This window comes from Pleurodeles waltl, chromosome 5 (assembly GCF_031143425.1).
Source record: "Pleurodeles waltl isolate 20211129_DDA chromosome 5, aPleWal1.hap1.20221129, whole genome shotgun sequence".
NCBI lineage: Eukaryota > Metazoa > Chordata > Amphibia > Caudata > Salamandridae > Pleurodeles > Pleurodeles waltl.
In genome coordinates, this window is record NC_090444.1 from 1,502,162,327 (window position 1) to 1,502,174,745 (window position 12,419).

The 12,419-nt window shown below is 45.9% G+C and overlaps 1 protein-coding gene across 1 annotated transcript in view; it reads right to left on the reverse strand.

Moving 5' to 3' along the window:
* The window catches only part of LRRC1 (leucine rich repeat containing 1), a 361,772-nt gene that overhangs the window by 265,706 nt on the left and 83,647 nt on the right, over positions 1 to 12,419 (reverse strand). The gene's annotated exons all lie outside the window — the stretch shown is intronic.

Sequence of the window (12,419 nt, forward strand, 5' to 3'; positions counted from 1 at the left end):
ATATATTGTACCACCTACAGGCAGTGCCACTCATAGGCACACATACATCCAGCACTTGCATTTAACATGACCACATAGTCCAGCACTGTATCCTTAATGTATTGTACCACTCATAGGCACACATATATCTTGGCTATGTATTGAACATAAATCCACTGTATCCTTCAGGTATTGGACCACTCAGAGGCACACATACACTAGGGCATGCTCTGCATGCACAGCACAGAACTACATTCTTCAGGTACCTTACCACTCAATCACATGGACATCCAGCACATGCATTCACCATGCACGCACTGCACATTATTATATGATCCCTGTATTCTACCCTTCCAAGAAACATATACACCAAGTGTAGATACACCACCTCTAGGCTGAGCAGCACTTCACATCAAGCTGGTGTAGGTCAAAAGGGAGTTAAGCACACAAAAGCAGAATTTTAAAAGTGCATGAGCCTGTAGGCCTCCCTCCAGTGAAACAGGTTAAAAAGCAGTTTAGTCCTACTGATCACTACACATTGTGCTGCCACCACCACAGTAGCCTTCTGCCGCAATGAGGGTAGTGCTTTGGGCACCATACCTGTCCAACAAGACTGCAATCCATAAGACAGACCTATGTCTGGGCGCACACAAAAAAATCAGCATTAAGGGATCCAGACATCACCACAGTTGAACACTCAGGTTAGGGGTTCATGTCGTTACCATGCAGAGTACTTTTCCATCCCAACAATTATAAAACTATAAAAATGAATGCAACCTAAGGAAACAGAATACAAAGTTTGCTATCATATAAAACTAGTCATCGACAAAAGGACTCATACATCATTCACCCAATAAGATTTAACATGACTCATATCCCTACAGCATTTTCACCCCATTTTTAGTGTTTCTCGGTTCAATCCTTAAACAGAACTTAAGCGTACTATGTTCTCTCCCAACTTAGCTCGACACTTGTGTACCTTTGCTGGTATAAGCCATGATGTGCATAGCGTTTGCCTCCTCGCAAATGAGATACGGGAACATAAGGACATTTTAAAGAGTTTGGGTGGGTGGGGGTAGAGACTGGAGATAGAGAAGCAGATTAACGAAAATTGTGTGCATGCACAACAAATTTGTGAGTGGATGGCTGGCTTTGCTGTCACAACAAAATGCTTTACACTTCAGGGCTGAGTTCATTGAAACGAGAGAAAAGGTCAAGTTGTCTCAGACATGCTAGAAAACCCAATGGTTATCAATATGCTATGCAGTTGAGGAACCAGAGATGCCAACATCCCTAACAAGAAATGGAAACATCATGTTGAACAGTAGGTAACATTAAACTAAACACACAAGGATTAGAGATCTATCCATCTCGACCAGGCCTAGACAGGAAGGAGGAGGAAAACAAGATGACACAAAGACGCTGCACCTGAAGCTGGAGACAGGCAGAGTGTGGACGGAGAGGAACAGAGGAAGAAGAAGTGAAAAGGATGACGTAAAACTGAGGAAGAAAGACAACCTAGAGAATAAAAGTGAGGGGAGCGGTAGAAGTGGGGAGGTGGAAGCAATAGTAACAAGGAACAAGGCAAACAGGAGTCAAAAATTGGAGTGTGCCAGGTCTTAAGGTAACTCAACTTAGCACACAAACAAATAAGCTTTCAGATTCCTCATTTTACTTTCTAAGGTAGGATGTTTCAAACTTCCCTTACTGATATCTGCCTTAGGCACCGTGAGAGGTGTGCAAAGTTATCCAACTTGCTACAAATGTAAAGGAGGCACGCTATCAAATGTTGATGGTGTAGTCAGCGGAGCCGTGAAAAGTAAAGGGTTAACAACACTAAGGCTAAACTAGGAGGCATGAATCTTTAGAGGCAGATGGCTGTGAAGGGGTGAGGGCATGGTTATCAAATGACAAAGGGCAATGGAAATAATCTAAACATGCACATGGCTAGAGCCAAATCCTTTTTTTAAGATATTGGATCTCACCTGGCCATAGCTTCAAGGAGCAGTAGATTACTTTACAGAAAGCAGTTTCTGTAGCATCAGGAACAAATGATCGAGTACAGTATACATGTGGGACCTATTCAGATTACATTACTAAACCCAGCATGTACAGTAATGTTATGTAGATTTATAGAGTACACTATCACCCCGGGGGTATCCTGGAGCTAAACAGGTGTGAGTCTAACCAAATCTAGGACCTCATGGGACTACTAAAAAAAACAGGTCTTCAGCTTCTTTTGCAATTCAAGAAGTGAAGAAGAGGCTCTTATGTCCAGTGGTAGATCGTTCCAAGCTCTAGGAGTGATGCAGAAGAAGACAACCACCAGATCTGGATTTCCATATATATGGGATGTGTGCAAGTAAGAATCCGGATGAATGGAGGTGTCTGGAAGGTTTGTTAAAGTGGATCAGGTTGTTGAGGTGTGCTGGGCCAGGGTTTTGTACTTCCTTGAAAGGATGGGTGAGGAGTTTGAATTGTGCTCTTTAGCTTATGGGTAGCTGGTGCAGCTTCTTCAACTGTGGTGTGATGAGAGTGTGGTGTGAGAGATTAAGTGTGATTATGGTTGTTTAGTTCTGAATGGTTTGCAACCTTCCGGTAAGTTTCTGTTGATCCGGGAATAGAAGGGGTTCCTGTAATTCAGCTCGCTTGTGACTTGGGAGTGCTGGACAGTTTTCCAGGTGCTGATTGGGAGCTGTTTAAAAATCTTCCTCAGTATCTTCAGGGTATGGAAGCATTAGGCAATAACCATGTTGACTTGGGCAGTCACGTTAGGTTTGCAATTGACAAGGATCCAGAGGTTTTTGGTGTGGGTCCTAGCTCTGTTAGCCAAAGGTGGAGTCCAACGAAAAAGTCCTCTTCCCAAAGATCATGATTTCGGTTTTGTCAGCGTTCAGTTTTAGACAGTTAGTCTTAATCCAGTGATTTCAGTCATGCAGGTGTTCAACTTAATCATGGTACTGGGTATCGTGTCCATGAGGGAGAAATTGAGTTGCATTCATCTTCGTAGGAGAGGACTTTGGTGTTGTGAAAGCAGATGATGCTGGCTAGAAGGAACATGTATGCGTTGGATAGGGTCGGGTTCAAGGAGGATCCTTGCAGGACTCTGCAGATAAGGTCGAGGGCGTCCAAGGTGTATGGTGCCAGGGTGACTGAATGGGTCCTTCTATTCCGGAAGGAGCAGATCCACAGACTACGACTCCTTGGACTACAATGTTGCATAGGAATTTGAGGAGGATGTGATGGGAGAACGTGTCAAATGCTGCAGAGAGGTGCACGAGGATAAGAGCCACTGTCTCCTCTGCCACCATGGATAACATCCGCATGACTCTGGACAATTATGGCAGTTTCAGTGCTGTGGTTGGGTCTGAAACCAGACTGAGTGGTATCAAGGAGTTGGTGGTTGTTGAGGTATTTAGAGAGGTGTCTGTTAAAGATATTCTGTAAGGCCTTGACCAGGAATGGTAGATCTGCCTGTAGTTAGCCAGCCCTGAAGGGTCCACAGAGGATTTCATCAGCAATTGGAGGACAGCTGTGTTTTTCCAAGAGTCTGAAGGTTGCGAAAGAGTTTCAATGGAGCCACTGTGTTCATAACCTTTATGGTGGAGGTGGTTTCTACTAGGGTGATAATGGTCCACATGGTTAGCACTGGCTCTTTGGACAGGGTCGGAGGCACTTAATGGAGGACTGTCAGGTCCAGTTGAAGTTGCTGTAAATGGTGGTGATTTTGTTGCTGAAGAATTGACAGGTTACTGCTGAGGTCCTTCAAGGGGGTAATTAAGTTGGAAGCAATCACTGGTGAGATGTTATCCTTTTCAATGGTGAAAATGTCCTTGCTTCTGTTGGTGCTGGCATGGATGAGGTTCGACAGAGCAGCGCATTTGGTTGTTGAGATTGTTTGGTGGTATCGTCTTGGGGTGGATCCGAATGTGCGCCTATATGTATTGTCCTGTCTCAGTCTCCATTTTGCACTCCACTTGTTTGCAGTGACATTTAATCAGTCTGAATTCCTCTGTGTACCAACTGGCATAGAGGCTAGATGTTGTTGTATTTTGTATTGCTGTGTTTGTGTGGGGCCAGGGAACCTCCACAAACAGGGATTCAATTGTTGAAATTCCAAATGGATTTGGGGGATGTTGCTTCTGTGTGCAGGTTGGTGGATGTTGAGTGGTATTCCAGTCCTTATCAGTGATGATGCCCCAGTTTCGGCAAGCTGGTTTGGAGGTGGTGAGAGTGCACTGGACTGGGGTCTGAATTTGAAGAGGGTGTGGTCTGTCCAGGAGACCGACGTCTAACTTGTCAACTAGAATTTTGTCAAGGTGGTAAAAATAGGGTCCAAGAGGGGTTCAGTGATGTAGGTAGGCCCTTTACTTGTATGATGAGGCCCAGGTTCCCAAGGTCATCGATGAGTGCTTCTAACTTGGGGTCAGCGTGGTCTTCCAGATAGGCGCTCGCATCTCGAGCAGGATGTAACTGTTGAAGGCGAGCAGTGCAACAAAGCCTGTGATGGTGTTGATAAAGTTGGTGCATGGTCCCTGTGGTCTGTAGGAGATAGCATTGCTTAGGGTGAAGCTGGCTGTTACATGGAGCTTGAACAATTGGTGTTTCAAGCTGGACGATGACCTGTCAGCTGATGGCCTTCTTGAGGATGATGGGGATTTTACCTCTGGGTTTGTGATGTCTGACTTGCTGGGTGATCTTGTGGTTGAGGAAGAAGGATGTGGGGGTCAGGTGCCGATACAGAGTTCAGCTTCCTTTCTGTGAGGAAAACAAAGACTGGGCCATTGTCGTGCAGCAGGTCCCAGTTCTTGGTAGTGTGTTTGGTAAGTGAGCAGGTGTTGAGGAGCATGTATGGGAGTATGGAGTGCTGTATGGGTTGTTGCACGACTCAGTGCGAGAGTGTGTGGTGTTGGGTGCTGTCACTGTCGGTGCAGTTAGTGTTGGGTGGTGTAAGTGCATGAAAACTTGCAGGAAGTACAGGAGAACCCTCCCTCAGTGCTGTGTGGTGCGCAAGGCAGATGTGTGTGGAATTGTGGCCAGGACTGAGAGCACAGAGGGTGGAGGGGAGCGAAGCAGTGTTCCTGGCACTGGGCACCGTCCAGGCACAGACGGACTTGCAAATGGCACACCCTATGTATGCAACCGGTGCATATCTGTGCTGCAGCTGCCATTAAGAAGGTCCTGGGAGGGATGAGTGATGTCACTTCCTGTGTAGATGGATGACAGGAAATCCAGTGATGTCAATTCCTGTGCAGATGGATGATGGATTATAGGGATCAGATAATGCACTTAAGATAGTACTAAAGAGCACTCTGTACAAAAGCTTTCTTTTTTTGGTGCAAACTTACATTTACAGTTTGAGTTGCAGGAAGATAAAGTGATTTTCTCACAATCATGCAATTTCGTTCTCATGGTAAAGTAGAGCTAGGCCTCAGCTCCAAAAGATGACCAAATTAGTCACTAGCCTGCCCTAATAAGAAATATTATACAACTTTATGCTACTCATCAATCAAAACTTAAAAAGGCAGGAAGGAAAATTATTGAACATATTTTGTTGAGACTATGGGGCTTATTTACAAGCCCTGTGTGCTGCCAGTGTGTCACTTGTTGTGACTCACTAGCAGCGCATAATGCAGGCCCATATCTACAAGGCCACACAAAGCCACTTTGCATGGCTTTTCATGGCCTTGTAGACATGGTGTAAGGCATCACAGAGCAAGTCGCTGCATTGCCTTACACTGCATCAGGGAGGTGTCCCATGGGCGTAGTGGTGGGTTTTCCTGTGCAACATCCATGGGTTTTGACACATTCCCAGATTTACAAGAATCTGTGAACCAGGGAATGCGTCAAAATCTTACGCCACCTCAGGAGAGGCACAACGAGGAGAAATGTTTATTTCTCTTTGTTTTTTCCTATTTCTGTGTGCTGCATTCACACACAGAAAGAGGAAAAATCCTCTATGGATTGTTTTTGTGCTGGAAGATGTCCTTTCTGCACAAAAACAATCCTGTCTGTGATGCAGGCATCCTTGCATCATGGTGTTATGGTGCCTGCGTCAGCGCACGGCAGCCCATTGTGCGCCAGAGCGGGGGAAAGGACAGAAATGTGCTCTATCTTGTAGATACAGCACATTTCTGTCCTATCCCTGTGGCGCAGGGCAGCACAGCAAGGTTACTTGCTGCACTGCCCTGCCCTGCGTCATGGGGCTTGTAAATAAGACCCACAGTGCCTTGCATAGCAGTGGGTACAATAATGCATAATTTATAAACTCATCAACATAGACACGACCCAAGATTATAGACGGTCTACCTCTTTGCACTCAAAGCATTCCAATGAGATCGAGATGCGAGAGTAAAGTAATATTTCAAAAACACTGATTTATGGACATAAAAATACATGGAGCAGTATCTTCGCACCACAGTGTGTCCTGTTCTAGCACGATGGGATTCCATAAAACCAGGACACGAAACCACACCAGGCCTTCTAAGTTTCCAACACGTGTAAAACTACATCTGAAGATTACTGCCTCCTAAACCTGTTCCTATTGTTCATTAAGCTATTACCTCACTCGCTGAGAACTACTCCATCTCAGAAACGTGTATACAAATATTGCACATTAATGCTGCATAAGAAGTCACACCCCAAACCAGTATTACTCGTTGCCAGCGCTGATCGCATCTCTTGCGAGAAACTGCCAACAGCCTGGATCACGTGATAAATCCCTCACACAAGGAAGATTTTACCTGGTTGCTTACAGTGAGTGGGTTTTACACAGAGTAAAAAAAAAAAAAAAAATACACGGCCCAGTTTACCTTTTTTAATCTTACTTTTCTAATTAAATTATTCCCAGTTTGCAGAGTTGTTTTGCCACGCGCCCAGGTGTTTCCAACAGACGGTGCGTCAAATATACCCATATTGAACACTAGGTCGTTTTTAATAGCAGTCTCAAAAACCTCGAACCTTTGCAATCTGCCTGCAGGCCTACTTCCTATATCAATAGGATCAACGGTACTAGGTCATATCCAAGAATACTGAGTTAATGTAGTTTACTTTATCGCAAAGTGTGCTTGCTCTGTAGCATGTTAGGAAAACTACAGAAATCATTTAAAAGAAAAAAAAAAAAAAAAAAAACAGTATACACAATGCATATAACAAATAATATTTTCGCTTATCACAACCAGCCGAACGCTGTACACAAGTGGAGTATTCGGTTTATTCTGTTTTTGTTTCTTTAGTACATTTCTCCCAAATCTTACTTGCTGGACAGCGTAATGTTCTGCCTCCAAATGCAATTATGGGACCTCTGTCGAACCCCCTCCTAATTAAATAGTGAGGAACAGGTGATGTATTTGAAAGGTCCTCCAATTAAATGGGAAAACTATTTGCCGAGACGAAGATATCAAAATGGCAGTGCGCAGAAAATTGCAAATTCTACAAAGTCTGTTGACTGCCAAAGATTCCCCACTTCCATAATGGAGACAATAACTACATGAAAAAAGAAGAGAGGCTGAAGAAAAGATTGCTAGCTACCTCCTACACAGAAGAATGGAGCAATTCGAAGGCAGGACGAATAGGAGCATCTAAAGAGTTAATTACTTGGTCACTGTTTCTTACAAGGAATAGGCGATGCTTCAGCTGAAACAGCAGAAGTGATCAGGCTGTGCACAAAGCACAGCGCCTTCGACTATAAAAATCACTAACAGACTGTCTGTATAAACACCCAAAAAAATTTAACGCATGCATATCCCAGTATGGCTTCATAAGAATTTTTGGGTGAAGAAAGGCACTTGGGCAGAGACAATCTGAGAAGGGGCTCTTGCTGCTAGGCTCAGCAAACAAAGGTCATCTTTTTTCAGGAAAAGACGGAAGTAGTTGGAGAACACCGCCAGAAAAACGTTCACACAAGTTCTAGGGAGGTTTCCCAAGGCACTGGTCACCAAAGATTATACATTGAACCAGACATCTGGGAGGAGCAAGAGGACCAAGTCACCCAGTTCTTCGATAATTAAACTGTTTTGGGTCCTACATAGAAGACAGTCAGCTGATCAACTATACAGCAAATCAGCATGCAGAGAGGATACAAATGGCTGAGTGGGCTGAACACCTGCTTGAGACAAAGAGCATTAAGGAAGTCATAGAAAGCACTAGCCTGCGATGTTTCCATTTTCTCGTGCAGGTGGGTTCCAGTGCTAAATGAGTGCTTTTCAAGATTTGCCATTAGCTGGTTCTTTCCACAGTCACGCATGATAATTCTGGTCTACAAAATGGCCACCACAATGGAAACAAAGTCAGACAAGCCAATACTCTTGCTCAGCACTGTATAGAACATGGAACTTTATGAAATATTTTTTAAAGTATCTGTCACTTTTTGATCTAGTGAACAGGTTAATTATGGGCTAAGATAATATATGTGCATTGAAGACCATAAAAGCCATTACTCTGGCACTATCTCGAAGTTCCAATTGGCCCAAACTGCAGAGTTATTAGGGATTGTTATAGAAGGATACAATCATATAAGTCTCCAAGTCCCTGTTGTGTTATGTATATTCATCAAAGATGCAAACATAGTGGTTTAGACTACTGCTAAGGGTGCCCCTCATATTCATGGGTTTCCCATTCTATTACTTTAGTATGTGGGCAATTCAAATCTTTCAGTTTGTCACAGAGGGTCTCTTGCAGGATCAGTTTCAAATAGTAGAATATTGTAGTAAAAGTAACTACTTACTTATTAACATGAGCAAACTCACAATCATTATCTTTAGTAATACTTATCAATTCAAGGCACAGTCGAAATTATGGATTGGACACCAGGTGCTGAAGGGAGAAAAATCATGTACCTATTTAGGTGTGAGGTTATCCTACATTCTGATATGAAACAACACATTCACTTATCAATAACAAAAGCTATAAGTCATGAGTTTATTTATGAGGGAGCATTAAAGACGTATTTATCTTTTGAATAAAATATGGGACTACAGTGGTGCAGTTAGCAGAGTTGTGGTGTCCGGATCTACTTATTTCCCCAATAGAAGTGTGTGTGTGGACATTTTGGAAGAAGCAGATGTTGCTACCTTAAGGTTTTCTACTTCAGGATTTTGAATCCAATCTAGTCTTTCATCATCTTTTGGTGAGATGCCAGGGCAGATTTGCCAGATATGGAATCATAAGCTGCAGGGTCACAAGTCATTAATCTGGTTAACTAGACTTGGTCTGAGTGTTTGAAAACAGAGTACTTTTCATGAAGCTGAGAAATATTAAAGTAGGACCTCTAGGACCTGCAGATAAAGGACTGACTAAAGAAATGAGGCGCTTTCACCATATGCAGACCAATCCTGCTTAAATTACATAAGAGAAAACAACACCTACACAGCAAAAAAAGATCCACAGTATTTTTCACAGACATTTCCCAGTTGCCAAAGTACGGTCTTGAATAACCTCCAGGAATCGAGAAACTTCGCTACGGGAGGATGCAACAATATTCCATTAGCAATGAATCAAAAAGATATGGTGTATGGTATTAGACAACAAGTGTCGATGCATTGTAAAGCATAATGAGAGCGTGGAGCATTTTTAAATAATCCATCTATGATAATGGGATCGCTAGCCTTTTTTGTAGTAAAAGCTACTTATGTTGGTGAAAATCATCCAGAGCTACGAATACTATTGGAGTATTAATACTGAGCACATCAGACTAGTTTACAAGTTTGTTTTAAATATAAACTTTTCAGTTTTTGTAGGCCGGGCTACACACATGAGAGCTAATTAGGGGTAGCTCGAGAGCTACTATATTATGCAAACATTAGAAACAACTGCATCATCCCCTGTTGAAAACAGGAAGGGATCAGAGCTGTGACAACAATATTTTTTCCTACTAGGTGACACTGATACTAATGTGATAAGAAGCGTGGATCACATCTAAGCAGTTGCATGGAGGATAGGATCATTAAATATCTAGAGAGCAAAACAAAGGTATATTTAATGGTATAAGGTAATGTGTACAACAAGTGAGGCATTTTGACCTCTGTGGCCACTGGATCGCTCCCCACGCGTACAGCGACGCCCAGCTGTCCCAGTGTCCTCCCCACCCCGCCCTTGCTGCTCCCTACTGCCATCCCTGGTGTCTAGTGGTAAGTGCCGTCCTGTATTCACTGTGTGGGTTTACCTTGTTCAGAGTTATCGTGTCTCAGCTGTTTTTTCTCTCCGTGGTTTCCCTGGTCTCACCTGTCTGTTTCCTCCGTGTTTTGCCTGGTCTTAGCCTGTCTCTCTGTGTTTTACCTTGTCTCAGCTCTTTGTATTTTGCCTTGTCTCAGCCTGTCTCTCTCTCTCTCTGTGTTTTGCCTTGTCTTACCTCTTTGTAGCCTGTCTGTTTCTACGTATTTTGCCTTCTCTTAGGCTGTTAGTTTTTACAATTTTTTCCACCCCGTGTGACCCCTGCCCCCCCCCCCAGCACCTCGGCTCCCCCGAGCCATCTCCTTATCCCGCCGCTGCGTCCCTACGGCCCCGCTCCCCCTCGAGCTCCCATTCATCCATGCCTCCCGTCTCCCAGCTGCTCCTCCCTCCCTTCCTCCCTCCCTCCTCCCCTTCTTAATGGCGGTCTCTGCGCAACCGCACAGCGGGCGTGCCGCTGGCGCACCAGAGGCAAGCACGTCTGCGCCCGTCCGCGCCTGGACCGTGCCCAGCGCCACCCCCCCCGGTCCATGGAACCCCTGCACCTCCAGATGCCACTACACTGCCAGCTACCTCAACGCCCTCAACCCTGGCCGCTCCACAGCATGCTTCCAGTCCTCACCAAGAAACACCCACTGACCCTTCTCCTGCCACAACTGCAGATTTACCTGCAACAGACCCACCAAACCACCAAGAACCAGAACCAACCGCCTCCACTGCATACTCCTACCCGCTCCGCACGCAAGCACGCCATCGAGCTCTGGGACCTACTCGACACCTCAGCCCCGGATGTGGCCTTCCTTACCGAAACCTGGTGGAACAACTCCTCGGCACCCGCCATCACCACAGCTACACCGGAGGGCTACAAGATCACCCGCAGGGATCGCACAAACGGAATCGGAGGAGGTATAGCCATCGCCCAGAAGGCCACCATCAAGGTCCACACCCACACGGACGACACCCTCAGGACTGCCGAACATCTACACTCCCAAATACACACCAACACCACCCTCAGAGGAATGCTCGTCTACAGACCCCCCCGGACCACGGGCACCCTTCAGCGACGACATCTCTGACCTCGCCAGCACCCACGCACTCGCCTCCGCAGACTACATTCTCCTAGGGGACCTTAACTTCCACCGCAAGAACAACAACAACGTCAACTCCACCACCTTGATCGCCAAACTCTGCCTCAGACAACTCGTCACCACACCCACCCACACGCTTGACCCCATCTTCTCCACAAGCACCCACATCACCTTCAACCACACCACCGAACTCCACTGGACCGACCACCACTGCATCCACTTCTCCTTCCAGAAACAGGTCAAACACCACCGTACCCTACAGCCACCCCGCCGCCACTGGAGCAAAATCACCCAAGACCAGCGCCCTCGCCAAAAACCCGCCTAACGACCCCACCGACCCAGACACTGCCGCCCACAACCTCAGACAGTGGATCAACGACTGCGCCAACGCCCTCGCTCTACTCATGAAGTCCTCCAACAACCAAGCCGCCAAGAAAGCCACCTGGTTCACCAAAGAGCTCCAGACCTCCAAGCGCAACTGTCGGAAACTTAAGAACAAATGGCTCACCGAACACACACCTGACAGCCTCACGGCCCACAAAGACACCACCCGCAGACACCACCAACTTATCAGACTAGCCAAAAGATCCTCCTTCAAAGACCGCCTAGATAACAACGCACACGACAGCAAAGAGCTCTTCAGTATCGTGAAAGAACTCTCCAACCCCACCGCCAACATCAACGACATTTCACCCTCACAAGAGCTCTGCGACTCCATGGCCACATTCTTCCACCAAAAGATCACCAACATCCACAACAGCTTCAACACCACAGCCGCCCCCACCACACCAGACACCACCCCCGCTAACACCACCCGCTCCGATCGCCTAACCTCTTGGGCCAACGTCAGCGACACCAAGACACGCAAGATCATGAACTCCATCCACTCCGGATCACCGTCAGACCCATGCCCCCACCACGTGTACAACAAAGCAGGCGCAACCATCGCTCCCCATCTACGGAAGGTCATCAACATCTCCTTCGATACAGCAACATTTCCAGAAAGCTGGAAACAGCCCAAAATCAACACCCTCCTTAAGAAGCCCAAAGCAGACCCCCAGGGCCTTAAGAACTTCCGACCCATCTCCCTGCTCCCGTTCCCTGCGAAGGTCATCGAGAAAATCATCAACGCACAACTGACTCGCCACCTCGAAATCAAGGACATCCTAGACCCCTCCCAGTCAG